General features: G+C 45.8%; 1 protein-coding gene across 1 annotated transcript in view; it reads right to left on the minus strand.

Annotated features, from left to right (window-relative positions):
• The window catches only part of SPTB (spectrin beta, erythrocytic), a 524,484-nt gene extending 499,634 nt beyond the window's left edge, over positions 1-24,850 (minus strand). The window contains exon 1 of the mRNA XM_069638664.1: positions 24,683-24,850. The gene's annotated coding sequence lies outside the window, so the exon portion shown is untranslated. The remainder of the gene's footprint in view (positions 1-24,682) is intronic.
• Between the last annotated feature and the right edge of the window lie 2,022 nt (positions 24,851-26,872).

Here is a 26,872-nt window from a genome sequence, read left to right on the forward strand (position 1 = left end):
GCTCCATAAGTTCGCCCTCTTTGTATCCTTGGTTCTATACTTATCAGTTCACTGCTGCTCCCTTACATCTTCTACTCGCCTTCTTTCTTTGTTTAGAACCCCATCAGAGACTTAGAAATCTCCCGCCGTATTGCGCATGACGCTGAACTTGCAAACCATTCGGTACGATTCTAAGTGCAGAAAGCCGACCTCAGCCTATCATTCCTTTTCTTCTGTACCTTACCTATATACTGTTTCTTTCTCTTAGCACGACACAGCCAGGCTTAGTTCCGGGATCCAAACACTGCATTAAGATTAGAACAAGCAGGCAAAAAGACGCTCCTACAGCCTAGCCGCTTAACAATCACATTGGTGGCACCACGAAAGGCTGATTCAATTCTGAAGTCCTGCAATTCCTGATACCAGGGCTTTCTTCCCCAGAGGGTTTCCCTGGGGCTCTGTATCTCCTACTTCATTCTATTACTTAACTACTCACCACTCTGTACCTGATCAGGTTAGTTGTTTATTGTATATATCTGTTATATCAAGCTTAAAGGGTCTATGTGTGGTTTCCTACACAGTGCGCATAACAGAGACAGAGACTGCTTGTGAACCTTGACAAGACTAAGGTCTGGGATAGATCTAATGTGAATCCTGATAAAGCCAAGGTCTGTTCAAGGCATATTGTGTGATCCTAAGAAAGCCTGAAGGTGCGGGAACTGTGAAATCTGAAACTTGGGAGAGGCATTGAAATACAAGCTGAAAGCAGAGAGGCCTGAAGAATAGACCAGACTGTTAGAACTGCTACTAGAACCTTCCCAGAGGGTTACTCCTGTTGTGTTGCCTTAGAATAGGGTTAACTTTGAAAGCTAAGTTTGTGAACCTTTGCTTTGGGGCAAAGCCTTGGAGCATTTGGGTTATTAGGTTAGGGAAGTCATGAGGCTAAAGACTTGATAAGATTAGGTGTTGGACCTTTTTGTTGCCCATTCTTTAGGGTGTCTTGAGGAAAGGCAAGCACTTGTAAGAATGGGTTTAGATCTTTATGGTTTGAACCATAACCAGCTAAGGCGTTAGACAGTTGTATGAAATAGCTCAGGGGCGACACGTTCATCTTGGAAGCAAGACAACACAGCGCAACACAGGATCGAATCCCGATCCTGCGCTTAGAAACCAACCTCTGGTATTAAGCACGTTATAAAAGAACAATTACTATTCTTTGTAGATCTTCCAGTAGAAGCTATAGGCGTTTATCCAACCCCGGCTCACCTTAAGTCTAATAATAATAAACACCCGTTGAACCACCACCGGAGTGTGCCACATGTGTAAATGCTCTACCTTAACACACATTGATGTACATTCTCTGGCTGCCTTCAGTTTCATTAACTGCGTGCACTGATGTTGTGATGTCTGACTGCTGAAGTCTACTGGTCGACTATGCGTGCTGCCTTTGCACTATCCTCAGGAACTTTGAGTCCGGTTTCCATAGCAGCAGTGAACCAGGCAACATCTTGCGTTTCGAATCTTGAGGTAGTAAATATAGGCTGTGGGTGTGGTGATTTTTTCCCCCGGTTCCAGCTTTTTAGGATTTCCTTCATGGCTAATGCGCTCCATAGATTTTGGTGACCAGTTTCCCATGGTGTGCTTGGCCAAGGTGGGTCTCTGAGCTTGATGTGACCGTTATCTGTTGCCCCACCTCCTCCCAAAATACTGATGATACAGTTTCCTTCAGACAGACTATGACGGCATCATGAAGCAAGACACAGACAACAGACTTAAAGTTCAAACAGAAATAATGTATTAACGTAAATGGTAGGATGGTAGAAGGCCTAACTTGCCCTATGCTAAGGTGGGATTTCCCTACCTGAAAGAAACTAGAGAAAGTCTGAGTGAAAGAGTGAAACTTAAAAGTCAGTCTGTGTCCAAAAACTATGCTTGCCCTCACAGCTAATGCTAAACAATGTGTAAGGATGTCAATAATTAAGGAAATGGTGATTAACACAAAATTCTGAGCTTATTCCAGCTCTTTGCTTCCCTTCTCAGCTCCCCTTCTCCAAGTTCAAGAAAGTTCCATAAAAGTCTCACATTTACCTTTCCCAAGTTCAGGCAATGTAGTTCCACACAATTCTCAAGGGTTCCTTTCCCCAAGTTTAATACAACACAGTTCAAACGAAAAACGTGGGGTTCCCTTCCCCAAGTTCAATGCAACACAGTTCAAAATGATAGGGTCTGGAGGCTCTGTCCTCAAGACAGCCTTTTCAGTTCATCACGTCTCAGGATACCCTTCCCCAAGGCTTCAACGTAACAACAGGTATTTGATTTAGTCTTTTCAAAAAGGTTCAATGCCACTCTTGGCTTGTTTTACAATGTCTTTTAGTTTTCACAATTTAGGGCTCACTGGTCTAGATGCAGTTGTTAGACCGCACGGTCCACCCATCACAGGTCGCACAACCAGGATCCCTGGGCACCTGAGCCCACACAGGTTCTTCTGTACTTACCCCTGTGTTCAGAGTCACATTGACTTACTTCTTCTTGGTTGGCCTTTTGGCCTTATGTGCAGGCTTACACCCCTAAGGTTTCTCCTAGTTAGTCCGTTGGCTTTGCCACCAAGTGTCACACATCTCTTGCCAGTCTTTGGCCTTGCTGGACCGCATTTGTTCATAAAGTTTACTTTCAGGTGGTCTAATTCATGCCCCACCTTTATATGGCACTCTAACACACTTGTGCGCTTTTTCATATGTTGCTATCACATGGGTATTGTTTTCATCTGCTATTTGCTTTGCCCATAAAGTTGTGTTCAATTTAGTATTCAATGTGCAGAAATTCAAGTTTTCCTTCAGTTTAATATTCAACATGTATAATCTGACTTTGTTTCGAGTTTTAATTCCGTTCAGTATGCATAATGCAGCTTGACTGCAAGTTTCCATCAGGTTTGGTATCCGAGATACATAATTAAAGTTAGTTTCAAGTTTTCGTCGCATTCATTGCTTAATTATTTATCTGCAGCCTGCCAGGAGCGCACTGGTCTTGTGTGGCTCTCTCCCGACACTCACTGGTCCTCAAATTCTTCCTTGGCGTCTCCCGTTGCTTTCTGCTTTTATGCAGAGCTTGCACGCCAGCTTGTGGTGGGCCTCTACTTGGCAGGACCAAGGCCCAGAGGTGGCAGCTCTGGGCAGAAGGTGTTTGGTTCATTTTGAGGGTTTGAGGTTGTAGGGTTGTTATTTGGGCAGGCTGGGATCTGTTGGTGATGGGCACTGACAATGAGCGTGTAGTTGTTTCAGATTTGTGTTTTTGTTAGTAAAAAGAGGGCGGTGTGTTATATCCTGTGATGTATTGATCCCTGGCTTGCATGAGTGCATGCATTTTATGTGTTGGTTGGAAAGTTTGCATTGGAAGAGTGCTCTAGCTCTGACAGAGTCAGGTCCAGCCTGGGTGGTGAGTGCCAGCGGGTCCCCTCTGAGGCTCTGCCCCTCACCTATGCTTCCTTTCTGTAACATCTTCATAAATGGAACTGAAGCAAATGTACCTGCTGTCTCCTGGAATTCCTACTATGTAACAGATACCCCTTCCAAAAATGTGGTGCAAACCCAGTAAACTAAGGCCACACCCCAAAAGGAATTGCCTACACATTGTGTTCAAAGAATCACTCTAACCCTCATGGAGTAGAATCTGACCGTCTTCTCATAAAGCCAAGATTCTCCTCTGTTGACTGCACCCTGTGCATGTGAAAGGGGGAGGGGGCTGCAGGCTATGAGCTGGTAGCACTACGCGGTGAAGGAGTTTAAACTCTTTGCCCATATTACAGTCTCAGAAATAAGTACAGCTTTGAAGCTGGGGTCTATCGAACTAGAACATTCTGCTTCGGCTGAAATGTTTAATATCATACTACTCGAAACCGAATACTTGTTAAGGCCTGAGGGCACTGGCCGCTTCCTGCAGCTCAAGTTTAAAAGCAGAGAGGGTCAAAGGGAAAGACATGAGGCAATTGCATTGCAGAGTCTAAGGAAATATTGCTTGATTGACATATGTTGATCAAGTGCTTCTGTGGTGAAGAGAAAGAGGGTTGGGGAGGAGTGTATGCTACAGGCGTGGCATAAGCAGTTGTGAGAAGCGAGCTCAAAGAGTTCCCACGAGGAGGTGGTTTGGGAGGGGAGGGAGAGGAAGTGGGTGGGAATGGCCATAGGGATTAGCATGGCCCTGGGCAACAAATGGGTGGGTAACTAACCAAACAACACTGACAGGCTGTGTGTCCCTCCTCATATGCCATCCCCCCCTCTCTGTACTCACCTAATAACCCAAACTAAAAACGGACATTTTACATCAGGTGGTCATCCCTATAAGTAGCCTGAAGCTCGTACATAAACAACTCTTAATTGCAAATATTTTAGTTTTACTATCTAAATGAGGCAACCACTCTATCACCCAAAATTCTCATCAATGCCAAAATTAACAAGTGCCCAGTTCCTACGTAATACCACTTCTTTTAAGTTACACCGTCCAACCTTTTTAAAAATGCTCTCTTGTTCCTGTTTCCATCTAAGTAAAGATACTATTCAAATGCAAATCCTCGATAGTACAGTAGCATGTGACTCCCTAGAGCCAACCGCAACTTGCGCATGTCAACAATAACCCAGTGATACCAACCTCTTTGCTCAGCATCCTCCAAAATGCATGAGTGTGATGCCCAGCTATATACCAGTCACCATGATGACTGACTGCATGTCATTCATCGCCAAACAGGTTCACATGCTACCCTGGAAGAGGAAGCCGGGCTCAGCATGATTGGGTTAACACAATTTGCTACTGCCACCACTGAGGTGCCCACGCCAACCACCAGCATATCCGCCATAACACCTGTTACCCACAATAATTGCTATCCGCCGGAAGACCCCTAACAAGAAAACTCCTGCCACCAGTACCTATAAGGGGTGTCCAGTCATTTGGTCGACCTAAAACTGGTCGAATGACATTTGGTCGACGCAATTTGGTCGAAAAACCAAATGGTCGAATTTTTTTTTTAAATTATATATTTATTTTTTGGGTTTTCGTTTTTTACAAAAATGGGTTTTTAGAAAAAAAAGGAGGTTGGGGGGGACCCCCCCCTCCAAAAAAAAAGGGGTGAAAATAAAAAATAAAAAAAATCGACCATTTGGTTTTCGACCAAATTGGTTCGACCATTTGTCTGGTCGACCAATTTTTTTCGACCAAATGTCTGGTAACCCCTGTAAGGCAGTTGCACCCTCCATCCAGACTGCCACCACACCAGCGGTTTTGCCTACTGACCTTCCCCACCGGCGACAATGCTCCTGATGCAGCCACTCCACCTGCCACCACCGACACTACCACCCTACAGGCCCCTGTTGAGGCCTGTCGGCAGTCGGACACTACGCCAGCCAACCATGGGGTTACACTGCCACCCACTGGCCTGGCTGAAGATTTTACCCAACCGCAGGCACATCCGCCTCTCCCTCACCTGCTGCACCCCTTTAGTTGCACCCTCATCAGAGCACTGACACCTGCGCTGATGATGATGATGCCATTGCATCTATGGATGCTGGTGGGCAGGGGAGACGGGTGCCTGCACCACATGTTCCCCGGGACACACTTGAAGGCATCTGGGTCAAGCTCAACAGCAGCGAGCGGTGGAAGGAGCGCATAGAAAATGCAGTGGAGCAGCATTAGGGATGCTGTGCAGGGCTCCTCCTGACGGGTCGCTAGGGCAATGGGGAAGCAGTGCTGCCACCTCTCAGATGTGACATCATCAACTACGGTGCTAGGGCAGAGAGCTACTGTACTGGCAGAGGCCATACCGGCAGCTTCCGGAGAAACTCCTCCTGACAATGCAGAATATTTGGGGGCTCGACTTTTGCCACCCCCATAGAAAGCTCACTTCCATCCTACCTAGCCAAGAGATTTAATACTCACACTGCGAACAGACCCCTCAGAAGTGCGGAGGCCAATTGCCTCTCGATACCCCCTTTCAATTTACAGCGATCAGGAGGGTCCAGTTTCCCTATCCTAGCAGCTAAACTGTGGATCTCACTGCCCAACCCCCTTAGAGCGGATCCATCCTTGCATTCAAAAAGCAAGCCAGAGCTAAAGCCTAGTCTGGTCACTCTACTTCTCACCCATGGTCTTATGACCTGTAATAAGTTAAGTTGTAAAATAACATGTGCGTGCTCATTATGCTTGTACATATCATGTAAATGTCTAGATTTTAATTTGTACATGTTTTACTCTGCCTGCACATATCTGGTCAATGCTTCAACTCTTGTAAAACTCTTTTATTGTAACTTTATCTTGCAACCCTTCCTGTATTACAAACTATGCGCCCGGATGCCCTGGGGCCAGGTGCGCTTTATAAATAAATAAAATACAAATACCCCCGTCATCGCTCGCGGTGCTCAGCTGCATGGTCACAAGCTGAGCAGCCTGCGAGACATCAGTGCTCACCTCAATATGGCTCCAGTCCCAGAGACAAGGGCCAGGGTGTGAGGGATGAGGATGGAGGGGGGCATGGGTGTTGCGTATGAGGGTGGAAGGAGGGCAAGGGTGTGAGGGATGAGGGTGGAAGGAAGGCAAGAGTGTTAGGGATGAGGGTGGAATGACGGTGAGAGTGTTGGGGGGCTGAGGGTGGAAGGAGGACAAGCGTGTTAGGGATGAGGGTGGAAGGAGGGCCCGGGTGTTTGGATGCTAAGGATGGAAGGAGGGCAAGGGTGTTGGGCATGGCAGTTGAGAGAGGACAAGGGTGTGGGTGTTTCAGCGGGCCAAAGGTACACTCAATAGAAACGCAAATTACACCGTTCGGGGGGGGGGTCTGTGTTCCTGAGTTATGCCGTGCCTCAGAAATAAGGGACAACATGCTGTAAGTAATTAGGAAAGAACCAATTTTTGGCATTACTGAATGCATCAGATATCACAACTACACACGGTTGGTGCATTGCTAATGGCTACGTTCTTAGTGGATCTGTAATACTTCGCACTCATGCATATGCTCTGTTATGGTTTCTGATATTCAAGTGTAATTTGTGATAGCGATTCATGGGGTTCTGCCATCACACCACTGCTACCTGTCTGTGCTGCACTAACATCATACACAGGAGATCGGTGCCTTGATCTGTCTCTATGCAGTTTCCCTGCTTTGTGGTACCTGCAGTCCAACATTTGTGCATGTGGGATTATGCATTTTGGTATGGCCTAAATTTGTCATCAGTGGGCTTGGCAGCTGGTGTAGTAGAGGGCCAGACCGGCATGCCAAGGACTGTGGCAGAGCATGCATTACTTTTGCTTTACAAATGTGAACGCCCCTCCCAGTTGTTCCTTCCCTTCTCACTCTGGACCCCTTCATGAGTTGTTTGAAGGTGTTTCTATTTACCCAGGATCCAGCTCCATTGTTCTCTGTGGGTCTCCATGTATTGTGAGGGGTCAGAAATGTGAGGCGGACAACTTTGTGAAGGTTTTTCATAAAATGCCATTTTATTAAATCAAAACAGTTTGATAAACACCTCACTATCCCTGCCCTGACGAGGATTTCCCTGCCTATCAAAATAAACTAAAGGAAACACTCTAACAAAAGGAATCTGTCCCTCACACTTATACAACAACAAATATATGATGGAAATATACAGCAATTCAAACATCACAAAATCACAGTTACATCCAACTTAAACCTAATAACTGTTTGTCTTTGTAACCTGGAAAATAGGAAATTTCAGTTTTACAACAGGTTTCTGGGGAAACGATTCATCTTACTCCAAAATGTCTTTCACTTGGACTTTCCAACAGTTCAAAGGAAATGATAACTCCTTGTCTTTCCACTGGCACCAAAGTGTTCAATACAACTTCTTAGGAAACCAAAAACACTTACACAGCTCATCTAGAGCAACAGCAATGTTTTGTCAGGATTATGCCACAAGATAGTGTAGTGGTTTTGCAACTCTTCTTCTTCAGTCTTTAACCACAACACAGTACTTCAGCAACTTTTACCTGTTCAACTCACTTGCCAAAGCCCTTTGACATGGTATACTCGCCTGCCTGGACTAAAACGCTTCTAATACTACTACAAGTATTTCAGTGGTAAAGTTCACTTCAACTGAAAAGACATGAAACACATTGGTGCATTTTATGCCACAGGCGATGCAGATTATACTGCAGTTTATACTCCTCTCCTCCTGAATATCTCCTATCAGGAGGGCAGCTCTTCTGCCACAACAATATCTCTTAATTTTAGCAAAGTGTTTTGACTTTCAACACCTGGGAAGAGACTTTAGGTAGGGTTTTTGTGAGGACTCTGCAGGATGTATGCCAGTATGCAGGTAGTGCACTGTTTCACTAAACCACAGCATCATGGCTGCAACCCGGGAAATGGGCACAACAGTGGCTCACGGTCAGGTCAGAATCGCAAGTCACCTGTACATTAGTGCATGTTGTTTTCTGTTCCGGTACAACTCTTTCGACAGCTGGTAAGCCACCAATGTGAAATACTTTACAAATCATGTGAAATTCTTTACTTCATTTTAGAAAATTACTAAAAACCCATCTCTTTTCTATGAACTGAATCTGTTATTATAGATTCTAGCATTCCTTATTTTTCCGTTATTAGAGAAGGTTTCTTTTATTTTATGTTTTTATTAAATTATATTTCTCTTAAACATTGTAAAGCGCTCCCTATATAATCTTTTGATAAGGGCTGTGATATATATATATCAAATACATACAATCCAGAGCTGCAGTAATGCTTTCTTACGGGGTCAGCGGCATAGGGTCCAGCCTTTGTCCTATTTACCACTGCGGGGTTGGTGTGCAGCACGAAGGCTCCTGTGCACGCCGCATGAGCGCAAATAGAACCAGGCCAAACACTGTGGAAAATGTGAGCTGCAGCATGCCATGCAACATGACCACAGAGGGCTAGAAAGTGCCTATAACAAACACGTGCAGCACCAACCCAAGCTTCAATAGTGGTGGGACGCTTGCTGTGCTTTCGCCACTGACTCGTTACCAGTGGTCGAAGTGAGCGGGAGCGGATGGGAGAGGTGCTCCTATACTTTTTTAATGAAGTTTTACAGTTCCTATCCTTTTATTTTAAGAAGAAACCGTTCCGGAACGGTTTCCTTTTAAAATAACAGTGTAGGAAGAGATTGAAACTTGCACTTTCAGTGCATTGCACTGAACATTCCCTTAAACTGTATGCAAATGTGGTTGGGGGTTTGTATTGTGTGTGGGAGGGGGCAGGGCGATGGGGTTTGTGAGGAGCGAGGCAGGCTAGCAGGGAACATATTTCCACTACACGTTTGCCTTTTAAACATGCACTTTTCACCGCCGTTGCCATCACAGATTGTTTTTTTATGCATACATGTGTTGTGTGTTTGGGGTTAGGGTTCGGTGGGGGCAGGGGTGGACTGGCCCATAGGGAACTCTGGAGATTTCCCGGTGGGCCTCTGCACCCTGGGCCTCTTTTGTGTGGTATTTCCAAATGTTCTCATAGGAAAAGCATTGGGCTTCCTGAAAATGTGTCATATGGGGCCACTTTCAACTTTATTTCCAGGGCCTCTTTTGGTCCCCAGTAATTATTTCCAGGGCTTCTTTTAGTTCCCAGTCCAGCCCTGGGTGGGGGGGGGGTGGATGGCTAAATGGGGTTTGGGGGGAACCCCCTATTTCAAAATAAAAACCAGCGAAATTGGCGACTGCAAAAAGTGCACGTTTAAAATGCAAATGTGCAAAAAAGGGTGACGAAAACACGAGGATCTGTGGTGGTCTGGCTGTTCTTATGTTGACCCTGCTCTCCAGCTAGGGGCAGGAGAGTGCGTGGGTCAGCTGTGGGCTGCCTGTTCACGTGGTACAGTGTAATGAGCTGCCCATCAGTATGTGCCCAGGGCTTGATGCACAAAATGGGCCCTCTCCTTACACAGCGTGAGCAGGTGGCATAGTAGGAGACTGCTGCTGCGCATGCCTCTGCGGCCCAATGAACAGCAGGAGGTTCTGGAGCTCATAGGTACCTACTGCTAGTCGCTGTACAGTGCTTGCACGTGTGGGCTTTACATATCATTTCAACGCCTCTTGAGTGCACCTATTGTCTCATATTGTCTCGGGAGGATAGCTCAGCGGCAACGTGCTCGCCTTGGAATCAAGAAGACACGGAACCACACAGGTTCGATCCCCGGGTCCGTCCTTAGAAACCTCTGGGTATTAAGCATGTTATAAGTAATCTATCATATATACCACTGGGTTCATTTGCATCACCTGGATGCATTTATCTCCATCTCTTGAGTGGAGGTAAATAACTGCAGTGCCTTTTTGTGTGGAATTGCCACCTGTTTCGGAGGTCTTTATGCAGTATTTCACCTCATAATATGGTGGAATTTGCATTTTATTGGGCCTAATCAGGGATTGGGTGGAGCAGCAAAAATGCTGCGGTAACAGTATTGCCGCCGCCCAATCCCGAATTTGGGTTCAAACCTGGAGATTTACCTCCAGCTCTAAGCTGGAGGTAAATCTCCAGCTTTCCACACGTTTTTGACGCCATTAGCGGTAATAGCACCAAAAATCCCCATATATAGAGGTATACCGGTAATAGTGCCGGACTGAGTAGCGGTAACGCTAATAGCGTTGGCGGTAGGAAGGCACAATTACCGCTGGGATGCCGCTATGGCTATGATGAGGCCAATGTCTGGTGCTAATTTCCCTAGTGGAATTAGCACTGGGGAATGATCACCCATTTAAAGTAACCTGTAATCCGGTTGAGTGTTAAAATAGTGTGTGTACATCCGCACAAGAGTGCCTGTGTTGTGAACGCCCATTGTTATATGCTCGACAGTAAATGTGGAAGTCTATATAACTGCCTGCTTCTGTGTGACTGTTAGTGCATGCGTGTATTTATGTTTGAGAGCATGCATGCGTATGCTGGCTGTATCATGCCAATATATGGAATATGAAGGCACTCCATGGGCAAATGGTATGAATGCCCAGCCATGTGATGGCAGAACCTGGCAGAGTAGAGGTGGACCAGGGAAATGAAAGCAGAACATTAAATGGTGATATTACCTACAAGTATCATAGCACTAAAAGACATAGGGTACAGGGCTTTGGCCAAACAATGGCAATACCTGGTGTATATGGCATGAGTGGCTAAGCATACCATTCCAGTCCACCGCATATGACGGACGTAGTTGAACATGTTATGGCACCACCTGGACATGCAATGTCAATATCTGTAATGCAACTGGAATATCTGCCGGTATAATGGTGATATGTAGTATGTATATGTGTTTGTTTTTATTGATTTATATAGCATGATTGCCTAAGTGCTTCACATAGATTATGTGATGTGATGGGAATATCTGCTGAGAGGATGGTAATACATGGCATATGATGAGAATACAGAAATCACACTGCCATATACGATTTATGACCATAGTACCTAGCCATATGACGCCAATCGTACCGTGTAACATTAATTCTTTCATTGCGTGGCTTGGCGGGTCGGAAGAAGGAGTCGGACACGATAAGGATATTCTGACTTAGTTTAAATAAAATGATAAGAAAAAGGGGTGTCCAGTCATAATTTCGAAAACATAATTTCGAAAGTCAAAAAAGTCGAATCAAAAATGTCGAAAAAAAAAATGTCGAATTGTTTTTTTTTGTTCGATATTTTTTTTTGGGCTCTAGTTTCTGTGAAAAAAATAGGTAAAAAAAAACGTCATTAAAAAAAAATTCGACGTTTTTTTTTCGACTTTTTGACTTTCGAATATTTTGTATTCGAAATTATGTCTATGAACCGAAAAAGGCCTATCTTTCCCTATTGCTAGAGGGGATTTCTATGCCCCCTTCGTGGTTCTTTGGGTGAGGATTCTCCTCCAGATTCTCAGCTCCAAACTGGGGCGGGTAGGTGGGCTATATAGATGCTGGTGTGGTGGGGCTAGCCTCAACCAAGACCGGGAGCCACAAGTAGGCACGAGGCGGTCCTAGATTCTGATCTGGGTTCCCACAAGGCCACTCCCTGCCTCTACCTCTGTTAGGGTCCTGTTCCTCCTTTCCACTAGCCCCTCTCTGTTACACCCGGGCGCCGATCCGTGCACCTCGGCCTGCAGCGTTTCCGACACTTAAAGGATCAGGTGTATATCCTTGCTTCCCCGTTCTGGCAGCGTTGGTGGTTGCTGGGGAAACCACGTCACAGGCCTGGGTGGCGCATCCTTGATCAGCTGACTCAGACACGCCCCAGCGAATCAACGCCCGTAGGCAGCTCACACCCTCTTCTGCATAAAAACTCACGTGACACGAAGCTCAGTGCTTCTAATTAGCGTTTGTCTTTCTGACCGCCGTTCGTGTGTTTGGATTCAGACTTTCTCCTACTTTGACTCCGGAATTGCTTCTCGACCTTGCTATTGCACGCTCCTTGTCTGCCATTGGATCCACCTGCCTTTCTCCGACCACGGAACGTAACCCGACCTGCTTTTGTCTGTTCCTTATCTGCCATTGAATTTCTCTCCGCAAGGATACCCGAACTTGTGACCCTGCCACTGATCATTCGCGTGGTTGTGCATTCCGTTGCACCTATTGTTCTGTTCCTCTTGAACTTCCCTGACGCTTTGGTTGGACTACATCAGCATTAGCCATTTCCTGGTGCCTGGTTTCCTGGTGCCTGCAAAGAGTGTTACTATTTCCCTCTTATCCATGGTAAGAAGTTTCAACCACTGTGCTTTTGCCGCAATATTCAGTCATCTATGAAGGTTATCGACTAACGAACTTCCTGGATTTACCATACGTGCAAGCTGGACGCTGCGCTGAATTCCTTGTACCATCCCGACCATAGTTGCGACCCTTGTGCCGTCCGGGAAGTTACCCTTTATTAACCAATCCTGTTTATTACTTTGTACTATCGTTGTGTTCTTTGTGGACATCTCTCAACAACTGTGGGGGTAAGACCTTCTCTATATTCTTCTATTAATTCTGCCCATCTGAATTGAACTTCAATCGTTTGAGCCTTCTCTTCTTTTCCCTTCTTTAGATTCCTCTTTTACAACTAGCTGCCAAACCTTTTCAGGTACCTACCTATATCCTAGACCTCTAGTATTTCTTGTACTTATTCCGGTATAACCTGTACCTTTTTTCTTTGCAGCTTGGTGTGGCGGCGTGGTTTCCCCCGCTCTTTTGGGTAATACACCAACCTGCCTGTTCTATTTGTACAGTCAAGGGGGTCCATTATCATAAAGAGCTGCCTCAAGTGAGGTAGTCCGGTCTGAGGAGTCCTTTTAGGGCTATTCTCAGCAGTGACCGAAGTTTCCGGTCCATTGGGTACTCCGTCTGTTCAACGCCCCGGCCAGACCAACTGGTGGTGAGTAACACTCTCTCTCTCTCCTCCTCGTCATCCAACCACAGGCGTGTTCCTCCACCCTACCTCGATATACCCCCTGCTGTCTTGGGGTCCACCCCCTTTTCCTCCTCACTACCATTCTTTAACATTCATGCTGATGCAAAGTCTCTCTCCTCCTCCTACTTCACAATATTCCACTCATTCTCTACACTTCTCTCTAGCACCTTGTCCTCTACCTTTTTGCTTTTCCTCTGCCTCACCTCTTCACTTCCTTCTGCCACCTCCTCCTTCCCCTCCTTGATGTATCGCCATGTTATTCTTTACTTCTCCCTATCACCTCTTTCTTCTACTTCCTGATGTTTCTGAACTCCTACATCTCTTTCCACCACCTCCTTATCTCTTTCGTCTATCTCCTTTCTTGTCTGTCTCATCTGGTCTGATAATGCTTCCTTTCCTTCCACCTCCGATAGCCTCTTACCCAACCTTATGAGTCTCACTCTCACTAGCCCTGCAGGACCTTCTTTTCTCAGCCATCTGGGTCTTTCTCTTCCCAGTCCTCTCCCGAGCCTTCTGGGTATATCTCTCTGCAATCCTGTGCGTCACTTCCTCCTGAAAACTCTGGGTATTTCTCTTCTCAATCCTCTGGGTCTCTCTCTCTCCCACACCTCTGAGTTGTTCTCTTCCCAGCCTTCTGGGTCTTTCTGTCCCATACCCCCTGGGCTTTCATCTTCAAAGCCTCCCATCTTCTCCCTAACCCCAGGCTTCCGGGTCTCTTCCCCAGCCTTCCTTCTCATGCTCCTTTTTGAGATCCTTCTGTTCTCTTCAGCCAGCTCTGTTGGTGCTCTTCCTCCTAACTCCAACGCCTCCCTCCCGGAGTCCTTTGCTTTTTATAGGGCCTAAATTCTGCCTTCCAGCCTCTGTCCTAAGTGAACTCGGGTGTGCAGGCTTGGCCTGGGGAACTTGGGACTCCTAGTGTCTGCAGGATCGCAGGTCCAAGAAGCATGGCCATGATCTAGGAGTTCCTAACTCCCTTACCTGGAGGCTGTGCTCCCAGCATGCGCACGCACCTGGCTTTTCCAATTATTTCCTGGCTGTAATTGGTGGAGTGCAGACCTTGTTACAGCTACTGCTTGATGGTGACCGCGGGGGGGCCACTTTGATATGTGGAACAAGCCCGTAACTTGGTTTTTTAACATGCCTGTTGTCACTGCACCTGACTGGCCGGCCCCTGCACTCTGTTGGTACCACTGAGGCTTGCATCGCTTGTGTCTCATTGTTGCTCACCTGTGGAAATCTCATGGTCTCTCATTGAATGATATGGAGATTACATGTGTCTGAAGCGCCACCATTACCTGCACAAGCGGTTCTGGTTTTCGTAGAGGGACTATGGATCTCTGTCTGTTGCCCCTGCACTTTGCTTCCATTCCATTAAAAGGCATATATGATATGACTGACCTGTGCCAATAGTCAGTGGTATGGTGGGGGTGACATGGGGGTCTTCCCTCTACTGCCCCTGGGCCCCACACTCTGAGACCATAGTCTCCCCACAATCCACCTCCACCGTAGGGCATGAGACTTTAACAGACTATACAACTTTATACAACACTCAAACAATATATACAACCACTCATCGGACACATAAATAAACCCAAACTCAAAGCGCCACATCCCAAACCAAAAACTCAACTATTCCCCACCAATACAACTGCCCATGCACAGCACAACCCATACACTTAAAACAAGCCATAAATAGAATCAATGAGACACACACAATGCAGAGTACTAACCACTATACGATCATGGCCCATCAATTAAGATGCAGACCCTGTTTATATGTCTGGGTTTTGGAGAATAAATGAACCAAAAAAATAAATAATGTTATCTCGTTGGGACACTATGCTGTCAATCAAAGCAGCAGGTGGGAATTAAGCTTTTAAAAATGCCCCAATGAAGCGCACCTTTGGGCTAGTCCGGCCCAAATAAAGTACAACAAGGATTTTCTCAAAATGATATGTGCCTCTGGGGAAAAAGGCGAGTGTTGCTTACAATAAGTAGGCTTGGCCACAGTGTACAGCTTTCCTAGCACCTCCTCTCCGAGCTGAGAGTCCCATCTTTTTGTATACAGTGTATAGAGAATCCGTGGGCTGTAGCAGGGGGGAGAAAGAGCATAACAGAGGAAGGAAGAGCATGGGATCCACTGGGAGGTGAAAAGGGGCAGAGGCAGAACAGTGCATAAATAAGGGTTGTGGGATGAGGACAGTTTATTCTACAAAGTCTGCCACTGCTGCTTTGTAGAGCATTGCACACCAGTAATACTGACGGGGAGTGAACTGTATGACAGCACCACTTTGTGCCTGCATGAAAAGGGGGGCAGTTCTGTAATACACTATTTGGAAAGGACTCATGATTTAATTTTGAGACAACCATCATGAAAAAGTGATAGCCCTGTCAACTGTTGTGAAGACAGGCCTCATTTATGTCAAGCACGCAGCAAAAATATGCTTAACAGTGAAAGTGCTGCCACATATTGTTGGGCAAAGGCTGCATACAATGGACTTTACAGTGACACTGCTGGCATATATTGCGAATTAAGCCTCATAATCTTCTTTATGAACAATCAGCAAAAGATGGGGGCACACTGTGGCATATATTGTTGACAGGCCCCATGATCTCCTTTGAGTACAAAGGCTAAAGAAGGGTGGCAGCACAGGCATATTGTGTTAATAGACCTCATGACCTTCTTGTGGCACAACCAGATGGAAGCGGGCGAATGCTTGTATATTTTGTTGCTACAGTCCTCATGATTTTCCTTTGCACACAGATAGCATGAAAATGTTTTGCAGAATGCACCGGTGTGGTGTTGATGGGATGGCATCCATTTGAGTAGTGCGTGTGCTTCCTTACAGAAACATTTGTAAATGATGTGTATTTTTATCCAATTGTTCTCTATGATGCCCCAATACCTACAATCATTGAAAAATATTTATCGGGGGACCATACTCCAAAATCCCTTTGAGTTGTTTGTGGTTCACTTACGCTGGTAATTGTGGAAGCATATCTATTCCCCACCACTTTAAAAACTCACCATTGCATGTTTTACAGGAGCGGTTGGAAGAGACGCACTCAGGGTAGACTCAATGTCTGAGTCCGCTGCTGTTTGTCCCTTCTCACTTGCATTTACAGGAGAGCAGGAATTCATGGAGCGGAGCATATCAACATCACCGTCCGAGCATCTGCTTTGCGTAATCTCAAGTGTCTGCACACTCATGGGTGGAATTTCGGAGGGGTCAAGGGTGTTTGTCCCCTCCCCCCAACTTTCGTGGTACACCATTTTGTGCCGCTCATTTGGCAGGGGTCTCTTTCATTTAGATGTAATGCCCCCCAGCCCCAACATTTACAGCAAAGTTACTCGACTGGGCACACTCTGCTGTAAAGAGTAGAAAGTGGGACGGATCGGTGGCTCTGGGGCAAAGGAATAGCCAGGGAGAGAGAACAGCCCATTTCGTGATATGGTGTGATAAATCAAAAGCAAATCTGAAAGGTGCAAAGGGTATTTTGATGCAACAGGCCAGACCTTGTAATCATCGCTGCTCCTTTGCGCCATTGTCTCATAAAATGACCCCCAGGTCAGCTAACACAGTTTTGACTAGTTTCCTCTTACACAACCTACTCCACATATCCCACAACTCAAAGTTCATTCCATGGGCAGCCACTGAACCCGGTCTGTTTCAGCTTCATGTCTCCCACTTTCCACAAGGTCATTTCCCTCTCCTCTGGTTCCTGGACCTTCTCAGGGCACAGTCTACTGAGATGTAAAGCTACCCTTTCTCTCGTGCGGGTCGTTCTCCTGATACTTGGTACTCTTGTTCTTCTAACCACAATGCTTACACCACCCTAACATGGAACTCTGAGCCTCACTCATGCCCTAACACCTTGCTGCGAACCTTCACTTCTACCACCTCCTGCCTCGCATTACTCTTTGCTTGAAGCGTAGGAAGTATCCACTCACACGCAATACTTACACCTTGACCTTCACACCACACATCCATCAACACACCAACCACCTCCAAATAGTTATGCTCAATCAGACTGGGAGGATCCCTTTGTAAACCCACCCGGCATGTGCCACCATGAACTGACCACCATGCGATACATCTTGTGCAACACAGGCGTCATCACACATTTTTAAATGGGTAGACATGCAGCACACCTGCGCACAGTTTCTCCAACTTGCCTCGCCACATCTTTTTAGCAACATCAACCTTGCTGTCTTGCTAATTCACCGATGCTCTGTGTGAAGGCATCAGAAGTAGACACAGGCAACTGAGTAAAGCTTGGGTTACAAATTGTTATAAAAATATTAAGAAAGTTGGAAAAAGGCCTACCTTGCCCTATGCTAAGGTGGGATTTCCCTACTCAACTGAAACTAATAATAGCCTGTGTCAGGAAGTCCAAAGCAAATGTCTGTCTGTATCCAAAACCTATACTTGCCCTCACATCTACTTGTATGTAATGTGTAGGGATGTCGGCATAAAATAAAAAAGTGTTCCAATAAAAGTTCAGAGCTTCTTCCAGCTCCTAGTTGGAAAAGAGGTTTTCCCTTCCGTAAGATTCAGGATACTTCACTTTGTCAAAAAGAGGGGTTCCCTTCCCCAAGCTTTCAAGTCTCTCAATGTACCAAAACAGCACAATTCCTTGGGATATTTCCCAGCCCTTGTGGCGGAGTTGCCTTTCACCAATTTCACCAATATAACAGAGTTCAGTTCATTAATATTAGATCACACCAGTTTGCCTTGATCTTCAATCACAAGTTTATAAGTGAGTTAAGTAGCTTTTCCTTAAGGTGGGTGCACTCGGTCTAGGCGCAGTTGTCGGACCATTCGGTCCACCCATCACAGGTCATGCAACCAACACCTTACTTGCTTCACAGTTACACTGTCTCCGTTTCAGCTTCACAGTGGTATTGGACTTCTCCTCTTGGAGCTTCCTCAATACTTGTATTGCCACCATTCACTTGTTTTACTTTGACGTATTCTCAGAGCTATTGCCACTCCACATCATTTTAGTTTACACAGTACCTTATTTTCTTATGGCAGTTGTCAATGATTCTTTTCTTCAGTTTACACAATTCACAGTTTCTTATGTCCGGAAATTTCACCAACTGCTTTCAATACAATTGGTATTCAATCACACTTGCGTTCTTTCGTTTCAGTATTCAAAACAAATGGCTTCTTGCCATTCCATTCAGTCAAATTGGGTAAAGTAATTTTCACCAGTTCAAAAACGTCTTTTTATCGTGTTCACAGTTCAGTAATCACAAAACTCTTTCATTAAGTTTTCTCTTCCTTTGGGTTATCATACTGACAAAAGTCTTTATTTAACACTGGACTGGCATTCAGATTGCCTCAACTGTTCCTTGTTCCCTCGCGAGCAATCCAACCTGTCCAAACCATGCGGTTCACCCCAGAGTGTCCCGGATGCATTCAGGCTGCTTTGACTCACCGGGTACGCTGTCTCCAGGGGCTGTTCTCCGCGTTGGCAGGCTATCTGTGGCTTTCGCTGCTCCAGGCTTGGTACACTTCTCGTCCAGGATCTCTGCCACCTCGGTTGTACGGAGAGGGAGTCTCTCCGACTCCAGGAGGTATGCAGACCAGCTCTGCTACCTGAGACGTTCCGAATGCTCCCGCCACCATCCGCTTCTGCTGCAACGATGCTGTAACTCATAGGCGCTTCAGGCACGTGCCTCCCTGATCTCACCTCCGGCTTCTCCTGCAAGCGATCTCATTAGCCTCACCTGATCAGGCCATTTATTCCGCCTCCTGGGCCCAGGTGCAGGCAATGTTCCCTTACTGCATAGCAGTCTTTCTACTTGCCATCCCTCTTCCTCGTCCCAGTACCAGAGTAGTGTTTGTGTATGTCTGAGTTAATAAAGAGAGGATGTATGACTCTGGGTTGTCTCTCCCTCATCTCAGAACCTGACTGGTGTGTATTAGGAGAGTATTTTCTGGAAAAATGGGTAAGAGATTGGTAATACCCTATAAAGGCCTGGTAGATATTGGACTACTTACAAAAGGGAAATGCGGGATACTGTGTCTCTTTCAAGGGGGCCTCATCCACACTCCCCAAGTCTCCTCCACCCAGGTGATCCTCCCTCGCATATCCACCCCCAGGGTCGGGATCCAAAAGCGACAGTCTTTCCCTGGCCACCTGGGGGGAGGATATGTTGGGGATAGAAGTGAGGACACCCTGAGATTCCTCACACCTGCCACCACGTCGCTCACGGCACAGAAAGTGCCAAGAGGCCATCAAATGGAAGAAACTTCACTTGATACAACTCAATAACATAACACGTAAAAATTAGCATATCAAAAACAGATGAAACCGTACACATCACTCGTCTTGCAGCATCTGTAACTCCTGGCAATGTGCATGGCTGATTGATCGCACCCGCGGCAAACATTTAATCAAACCGTCTTCCCACTCGCTGCGGTCACACTAAAATCGCTAGAAGGTATGTTGGGTTGCTCTTGACGTCCACATGTAGTCTCCCCATCCATCGCTTTGTTTTTCCATTTGTGCACTTTGGTGCAATGCAAACTACAGTTAAGCCATCACCCAAGAAGAATCAGTTTTCTAATCAGTAAATACCCACCTTCTATATTCATACAGGCGTTGTTAAATCGGGCACGCCTGCCTCAATTTATGCAGGCACGATTGGATGACAACTTGCCCACCAATCACTGCACCCTGAGAACCATCCTTGACTTAAGCAAGGTCCCCCTCCTCTACTGCTATGTGTCTCCTTTCCACTGATGATAAAGTTACATGATCTGTAGAGAAATTGACCCCTAAGATTAGGTCACCTGCCAGGCTGTTGGCAAAGTACTGCCCCAACAATGTATTTTATGCCTGCTGACTGCTTCTTCTAGCCAGATCCTTTTGGCAAAATATTGTTAACATCTTGATATCACATTTATCCCTGACTCTTGGCACCAAGAGACCGCGAAAGCTTTCTTAGCTGAATTGGCACGGCCTTTAAGTCACTTTTCCAGAACCTCTCTGCAGGCCGCTGTGGTGGGGGAACCTCTGAAACTCTACTACGACTGTTTGGTTGGCAAGCTGATCACTCAAGATGCCATCTTAGGTTGAAAGTCCCTTCTCTCTACTGTCTCTCTCTGTGACACTTTTGCTGTCCTGCTTTTCTATTAACCTTCAGACTCGTTTGTAACATGTATCGGCACTTCATCAGGACCAGAAGTAGATCCTTCAAATTCAACTCGTTAGGGGACATGAATACGTGGATAGCAGGGTCTACACTACCCTCGTCCAGAAAATGGTCATTCTCGTTGAATTATTGATTGTTGTAACAATTGGTGGCAGGGGCCACTCACAGAAGAGGTGTGACAATGTCCCCTGCCTGGCTCTGTGGGTGGTTAGGAGAGGGACCCGGGGCTCTGGCTGCTTACACAGAAACCCTTGAAGTCTAGCATACTCTTTCATTTCATTTGCAGGAAACTTTGTGCCATTGTCTCTCAAAATTGAGCACAGGTACCTCTCCCGAGCAAACAATGAATCCAAAATACTCAATCACTCGTTATCCTGTAACCGTGCCAGCAATAACTACCTCTGGCCAGCAGGGAAACTCTTCCACTAGGGGTCTGCAACCATTGGCTCTCCAGAGGTTTTAGACTACAACTCCCATGAGCCCTAGCCAGGATAGTCAATGGTGAGAGATCATGAGAGTTGTAGTCCAAAACATCTAGAGAGCGGCAGGTTGCAGACCCCTAATCTGAAATATTTACTCTCCCGTGGAATCAATACTAGCAACATCTGGTGGCTCACAGGTCAAAGCACTATAGAGAGCTGGGAATTCGTTTTGTCACACTTCCTCAATTAATGTTTGTTTAAAATCAGAAATACTACTGCAACAAGGCCAATCCCAATTTCGAATCAATCATCAATACGCTACAAATAAAATGAGTAATACTTAACCAGCATGAATAAACACAACCTCTTAAACATTGCAACTCATAATAACCTAGATTATTATTCCCCATTACAAGGTTCAAAGGGCAAAGTTCGTGGGGTAATATATATATATATATATATATATATATATATATATATATATATATATATATATATTAGAAAATGAGATAGGACTCAGCAAGGTGCAAATGTGCAATTACAATGTACAGATACATAGTAACAAATGGAATTATTGCTTTCACTATGCTCCTGTTAAATAATGAATCGGTGCATTCTATTAATGAAAAAAGCTATTTCAAATTTTCAATTTACAAACAAGTAATACATACAAGTAGTACACACGGGAAGAAAATGCACAATACCACAGAATGAAATACAGTATTTCTCTGCAAACAAATCCCAACGGTTGCCCCAGAATAAAGTATACGTTGTCTAAGTATTTGGTACATATAGAGTGTTTCCACAGTGTAATGGGTGTTCTAGCAACTACTTCAACTTTCAGCACCCAATGGGAATGAGGGTGCTGCCTCCGAGTTCAAAATCTATCCGCCTTATAATGGGTGACTTGGGTGGGTCTTTAAGAGTTGGGCGGTAACGGTAAAAATGGAGGAGTTTGACAGATCACGCTGCTTTTACTACCTGCCCAATTCTGAGTGTACTAGGGAACACACCCCTGGCGGTATTTCCTGAACGGAAATTCGCCAATGTGTACCTCCACACCAGAAGCAGAGGTAAACATTTTAAATTGGGACAAAAATTATTGTTTTTGAGACAATGAAAAATGCTTGTAAATTGTGCTGCGGTAAGTGGGAAAAAATGTGGTCAGCGAATGCCCGTCACCAACTTACCCTACCCACGCCATGCAAGAAAGAGCCAGGATTGGCCTTTTGTGCATTTTAAATAATATGTGGCAATGGTCTGAACCACTACTGTATATTATTCATTTGGAAATCAGACCAAAAAACAAGCGGTATTTATGTACTCGTATTAAAGCAACTTGCAATTGCAAGTTACAGGGATTGGTCCCAGAGAGCCTCAACCAGACAAGATTTAATTAAAGGATCACTGACTAGGTAAAGAAGTCACATTTTCATGAAGTTCATTTAAATGTATTTTGTGTTGATGTAAAAATACTCTGTTTTTATGTAGCGCTTCATACCAGACTCCTGCAGCTTGTACGCGCTGCAAAACAGGTGTTATTATCATCCCATTGTGAATAGTGCTCGATTTGTTGACCTCAGGAGGATGAAAGGCTGAGCTGGCCGTGCCGTGGGATTCGTCCTTGTGGACTGCAGGCTGTCCTCGTGTCAGAGACTAACGCTTTCCTCGTGTAGCCGCCCACCCTTGGCTGAAAACCTGGAGTGGATGTAGGTCTCAAGCAGCCGACTTGGAGAACCCTGGCATGGGACCGAGTCTACACATTATGTTCATTGGTTGTTTCTCTTCCATGCCAGCCTGTTATTCGAAGGATTTCCTACATGCTATCCCAAACACATACCGGCAACATGGCCGTCTAAATATAGCCGCCATTTTCTATTTTTGCTTGGCATGGGCCTCCCTTCTGAAAAGCCACCTGACTTCCCACCCTCGCTCTTTATTATGCAGGGAGGAAATCGACGGGTGTGATACGTGTCCGATAGCCCCCTGTGCAGCCTGCGGGCCAGTGTGCTACCCAACAGGGTCGACTTTAGCCTTAGGCGAAATGAGTAACTTTTGAGTTTATTAATCGCACCTATTCTTTAAACACCAACCGACAGGTCACATTCACAATATTTTGTGCGCTTGACATTCTGGGTATCACTTAAACCCACAGGGGGCATTATAGGTCCAAAACACAGGGCACCGCACCTGTTGCGTATTTTTCAATTCTATGTATAAAAAGGACAGGCTGTGTGAGGCAATGTATGGGTTTAAAATTCTGAGTAATGGCATTAAACCAATGGGAGACGAGACGAGAGAGAGACCTTCCTGTTACCAGGAAGTTGCTCCGCACGACCACCAAACGTGTTACACACACTGCTGTCTTTAACTAATCTTCCCACCAAGCTGCATAGACAGACCCATACTACCATGTGCAGTGCTTGTTGCTGGTCAGGTAGGCTCTTCCTGGGGAAATCCTTCTGCATACAATATAATACCTCAGTGGCATGTGTAGGGTTCCAAATACGCTGTGCTCCATGACCTGAACTTAAAGCGAGTCAGAGAGCGCGTGCTGCACGCCCACTTATTATCAGTCCGGGCCAGAGACATGGACAGCGTTCAAGCCTTGGGAGTGGGTTAGGGAATAATAGCAACACGGCCGCGGCGGAGGCGGGCTGCCCGTTCACAAGCAATTGTTACTATATAGGTAGGCAATGCGAATCTGCGTATTTAACGCTCGATCCATGTCAAAATATCGCAAACACAAATAAACGCATGAATTTCAACTAAAATATGAAGCACTCAATAAATGCATTCAATGTTTTTGCACACATGACTGCTTGCGAGGAATTCCACATTCATTTACAATTGTGTGTTTCACCAGTAGGTTAATGCTTCTTAACCGCTGCACAAATGGAGACATCCGAAAACCGTGCATTGTATAAATGAGATTCTAGACACACATTGAAAATACCATGCTGCTCTTTCAAACGAAATGTTGAATGAATACAAATAGCATATGAAACTGCCCAATAGATTTATTTTTCAGGAAAGGGGTCTTAAACAATTATTTTAACCCTTGATATTATGAATTCAATAAGAAACCTCTTTTTAGTATTTAAAAGAAAACATTTCAATTTTTTGGACATACAACATAATGTTTGGGAAGATAATAAACATGTCATTTTTATTTAAAGAGGACTTGGGGGTCCATTATATGATGCTTCTGTGAATTAGGGCTTTAATGCTACATTAACAGGAACAGACCCACCTTCCCCCTCATGGCCCTCATGCCCCCTCTTCACCTCCAACAACCCCTTTGTCCCCCAAATATAACACTCGATATCTCTACTCTTCGCTTTGGACAACTCGATATTTTGACAGATCACCAACATACCAATATATATAATGCACTTGTGTACAAGCTTTCTTGATAATAAACGTTCATACACTTTGACTTTCACCTTTGGGGGGTGGGGGGGCGAATGCACCCCTTCATATTCAATATACACGCAGCGCTGCCAAATCTAGCAGAATAGTGATACGAGTAATCAACATTTGTTGAACTGTATACCGCTTCCTATCTGATTCTAGGCGCGTTGACTTATAAAAGAGCTTCCGTCAGAAGTCGTGCGCTCCATGCCCGACGCCATTGGCCCGCTGACACGAGGCAGCACGGCCCTAACATGTCGACTATAAGGCACACACACACACACACACGGGTTAACGACACAATCGTAAGCAAAAGAAAGTATTGGGGTACCGTACCTTATGACTAGTTAAACGTTTCAAGTGTGGCCTGGCCCCTTAAGTTCCAAAGCAAGCGACAGCACCTCCGATGGGAAAAACACCCCCACAGACACACAGACACGAGTGCCCTCGAGCAGCAGCTCCCCCGCTGACAGCAGAAGTCCCACCCAATGCCAAAAATAAAGTTATCAGCCAGCGAGCAACAGGCATTCCTCGGGGGCAGAGAAATGCACCCTGCGCCGCCCGAAGCGACGCGCGGCTGGAGGTGGCAGGGGCCAGGCAGACACAGCTAGCAGGCGGTGGCGGGGGGCTACACATTGATAGGATTAGGGACTATAGAACGTGAGCGGGTACTGACTCATTTTATGTACTGTGACAGGAGAGTCCCGTCTTGGAACTAAGGGCTGGAGAGGCAACCAACGGCAGGCCCACCGTCATTATTATTCAATTAGGGCCTGATTACGAGTTTGGCGCTAATGGTAAAACAAGCAGTATTTGGACATATTGGACCTCGTTACAAGTTTGGTGGTATCTTGGTGGTGAATCTGCCGAGATACCACAGAACGGAATTACAGTTACAGCCGCTTGGCCCAGCGGTATTGCTGCTGGATTACAAGCGGTGGAAGATTCTGTGAGTCCCCAGGACTCCATGGGGGAAATTGGCAGAATTACCGCCGGCGGTAATTCTGTTGAAATTGTATTTTTTGGGGCAGAACGTTGGCAGATTTAATTCAACACCTACCTGACAAACTTGTAGTTGGGCGGTGTGGTAATGCAGCGATAGCTGCCACATTTTTACTGCACCACCCAACGTATTATGAGGGTCATTGCATTTTTCACCATTCTTTCGAAATGCCGAGTTCTCAATCTGCAGCTCCTCAGATCAGCCTGCTTCTGTGTGGCGGTAATGACAACTGCACAAACGTATTACTGGACCCGATATTACCGCATGCGGTAACATAGCATGTTCCTATGCAGTCCTGGGGGACACCAATGGGGGAATAACAGAAGTGTCCACTTGACTCAGAATCGGGCGGACCCTTCACGCTCCTGCTTGCTTACCGCATATGGTAACGGTACTTCCATGAGAAATTCCTCCAAACACATAATCCGTAATCAGGCCCTTCGTTTTATTTCTTTGCCCGTATGAAAAGTTTAGTAGGAAACATTTGAAACTATTAGCCGTGATCAAACACAATTTCTAATACTCTCCCCTTCCAGACTCCCGCGGCTGCAATGCCCCCTTGCTTTCCAGAGTCGCAGGTGGCAACAGGGCGCGGTATAAGAACCCATGACATAACAGAACACATACTTAGTCAAATAAAATGCATGCTCAAAGAGGGAAGTCTGCCTGTGTGAGTTTGTTTAGACGGCCTGCCCCTCCCCAGCCGCCTGGCGAAGGGAACAGCCCTATGCCCCATGTCTACCACTGTTTGCAGCTTGAAAGCAATCAAAATAGCAGGTGCTGCTAGGCACCCACTCAGTGCCCTACTCATGTTGCCCAGCCAGGAGTTAAACTTAGAACGTGCAGGGTGCAACAGGTGGTTAACCCACTGAGCTGTCCCATTGCTTTGAAAGCCAAAATACTCCCACGTGTCCATTAATTAGAGGGAAACATACTTCACAGCCCATGAATACACAGCAACACAGGTGGTGAAGGAGGTTAGGGTACTCAAAGGGGTTTTGATTATTTATTTTTAAGGTATTCGATGCAGGGTTGGACTGGCGCATACCATTGGCTCGGCACCAATGACAAAGTGGCCAAGAGCCACATATGGTAATTTGCTCGCTTTGTGAAGACTATTTCAATGGTACCCAAGGGGGGAAGTTTGTGGTCCAATGTGTAGCACATTGTGCTTTTTGAAGAACATGTACTGCGTAACATTAATCAAAACTGCTAATTGAAAAGTGAACTAACTCAACAAACTGGCCCAGTTTGAGCCAAAAATTGGGCCACTCTAGCGTGTTGGGTCTGCATTTTGGCATTGCCCTATAGTAAAGTCTGATCTTGATTTGTAATTGTAATTAGTTATTTATAACGCTATTAATACCCAGTCGTTTCTAAGCGCAGATCCGGGGATCGAACTGGTGTGGCCCCTCGTCGTCTTACTTCCAAGGCGAGGGCGTTGCCCCTGACCTATCCTCCCGAGTCAAATTTGATATCGCGAGGCCCGGGCTGCCAAAAGCAGCAGTGCAGTTTACAAAGGA

The sequence above is a fragment of the Ambystoma mexicanum genome, chromosome 14 (assembly GCF_040938575.1).
Source record: "Ambystoma mexicanum isolate Mex_15411 chromosome 14, UKY_AmexF1_1, whole genome shotgun sequence".
Lineage (NCBI taxonomy): Eukaryota > Metazoa > Chordata > Amphibia > Caudata > Ambystomatidae > Ambystoma > Ambystoma mexicanum.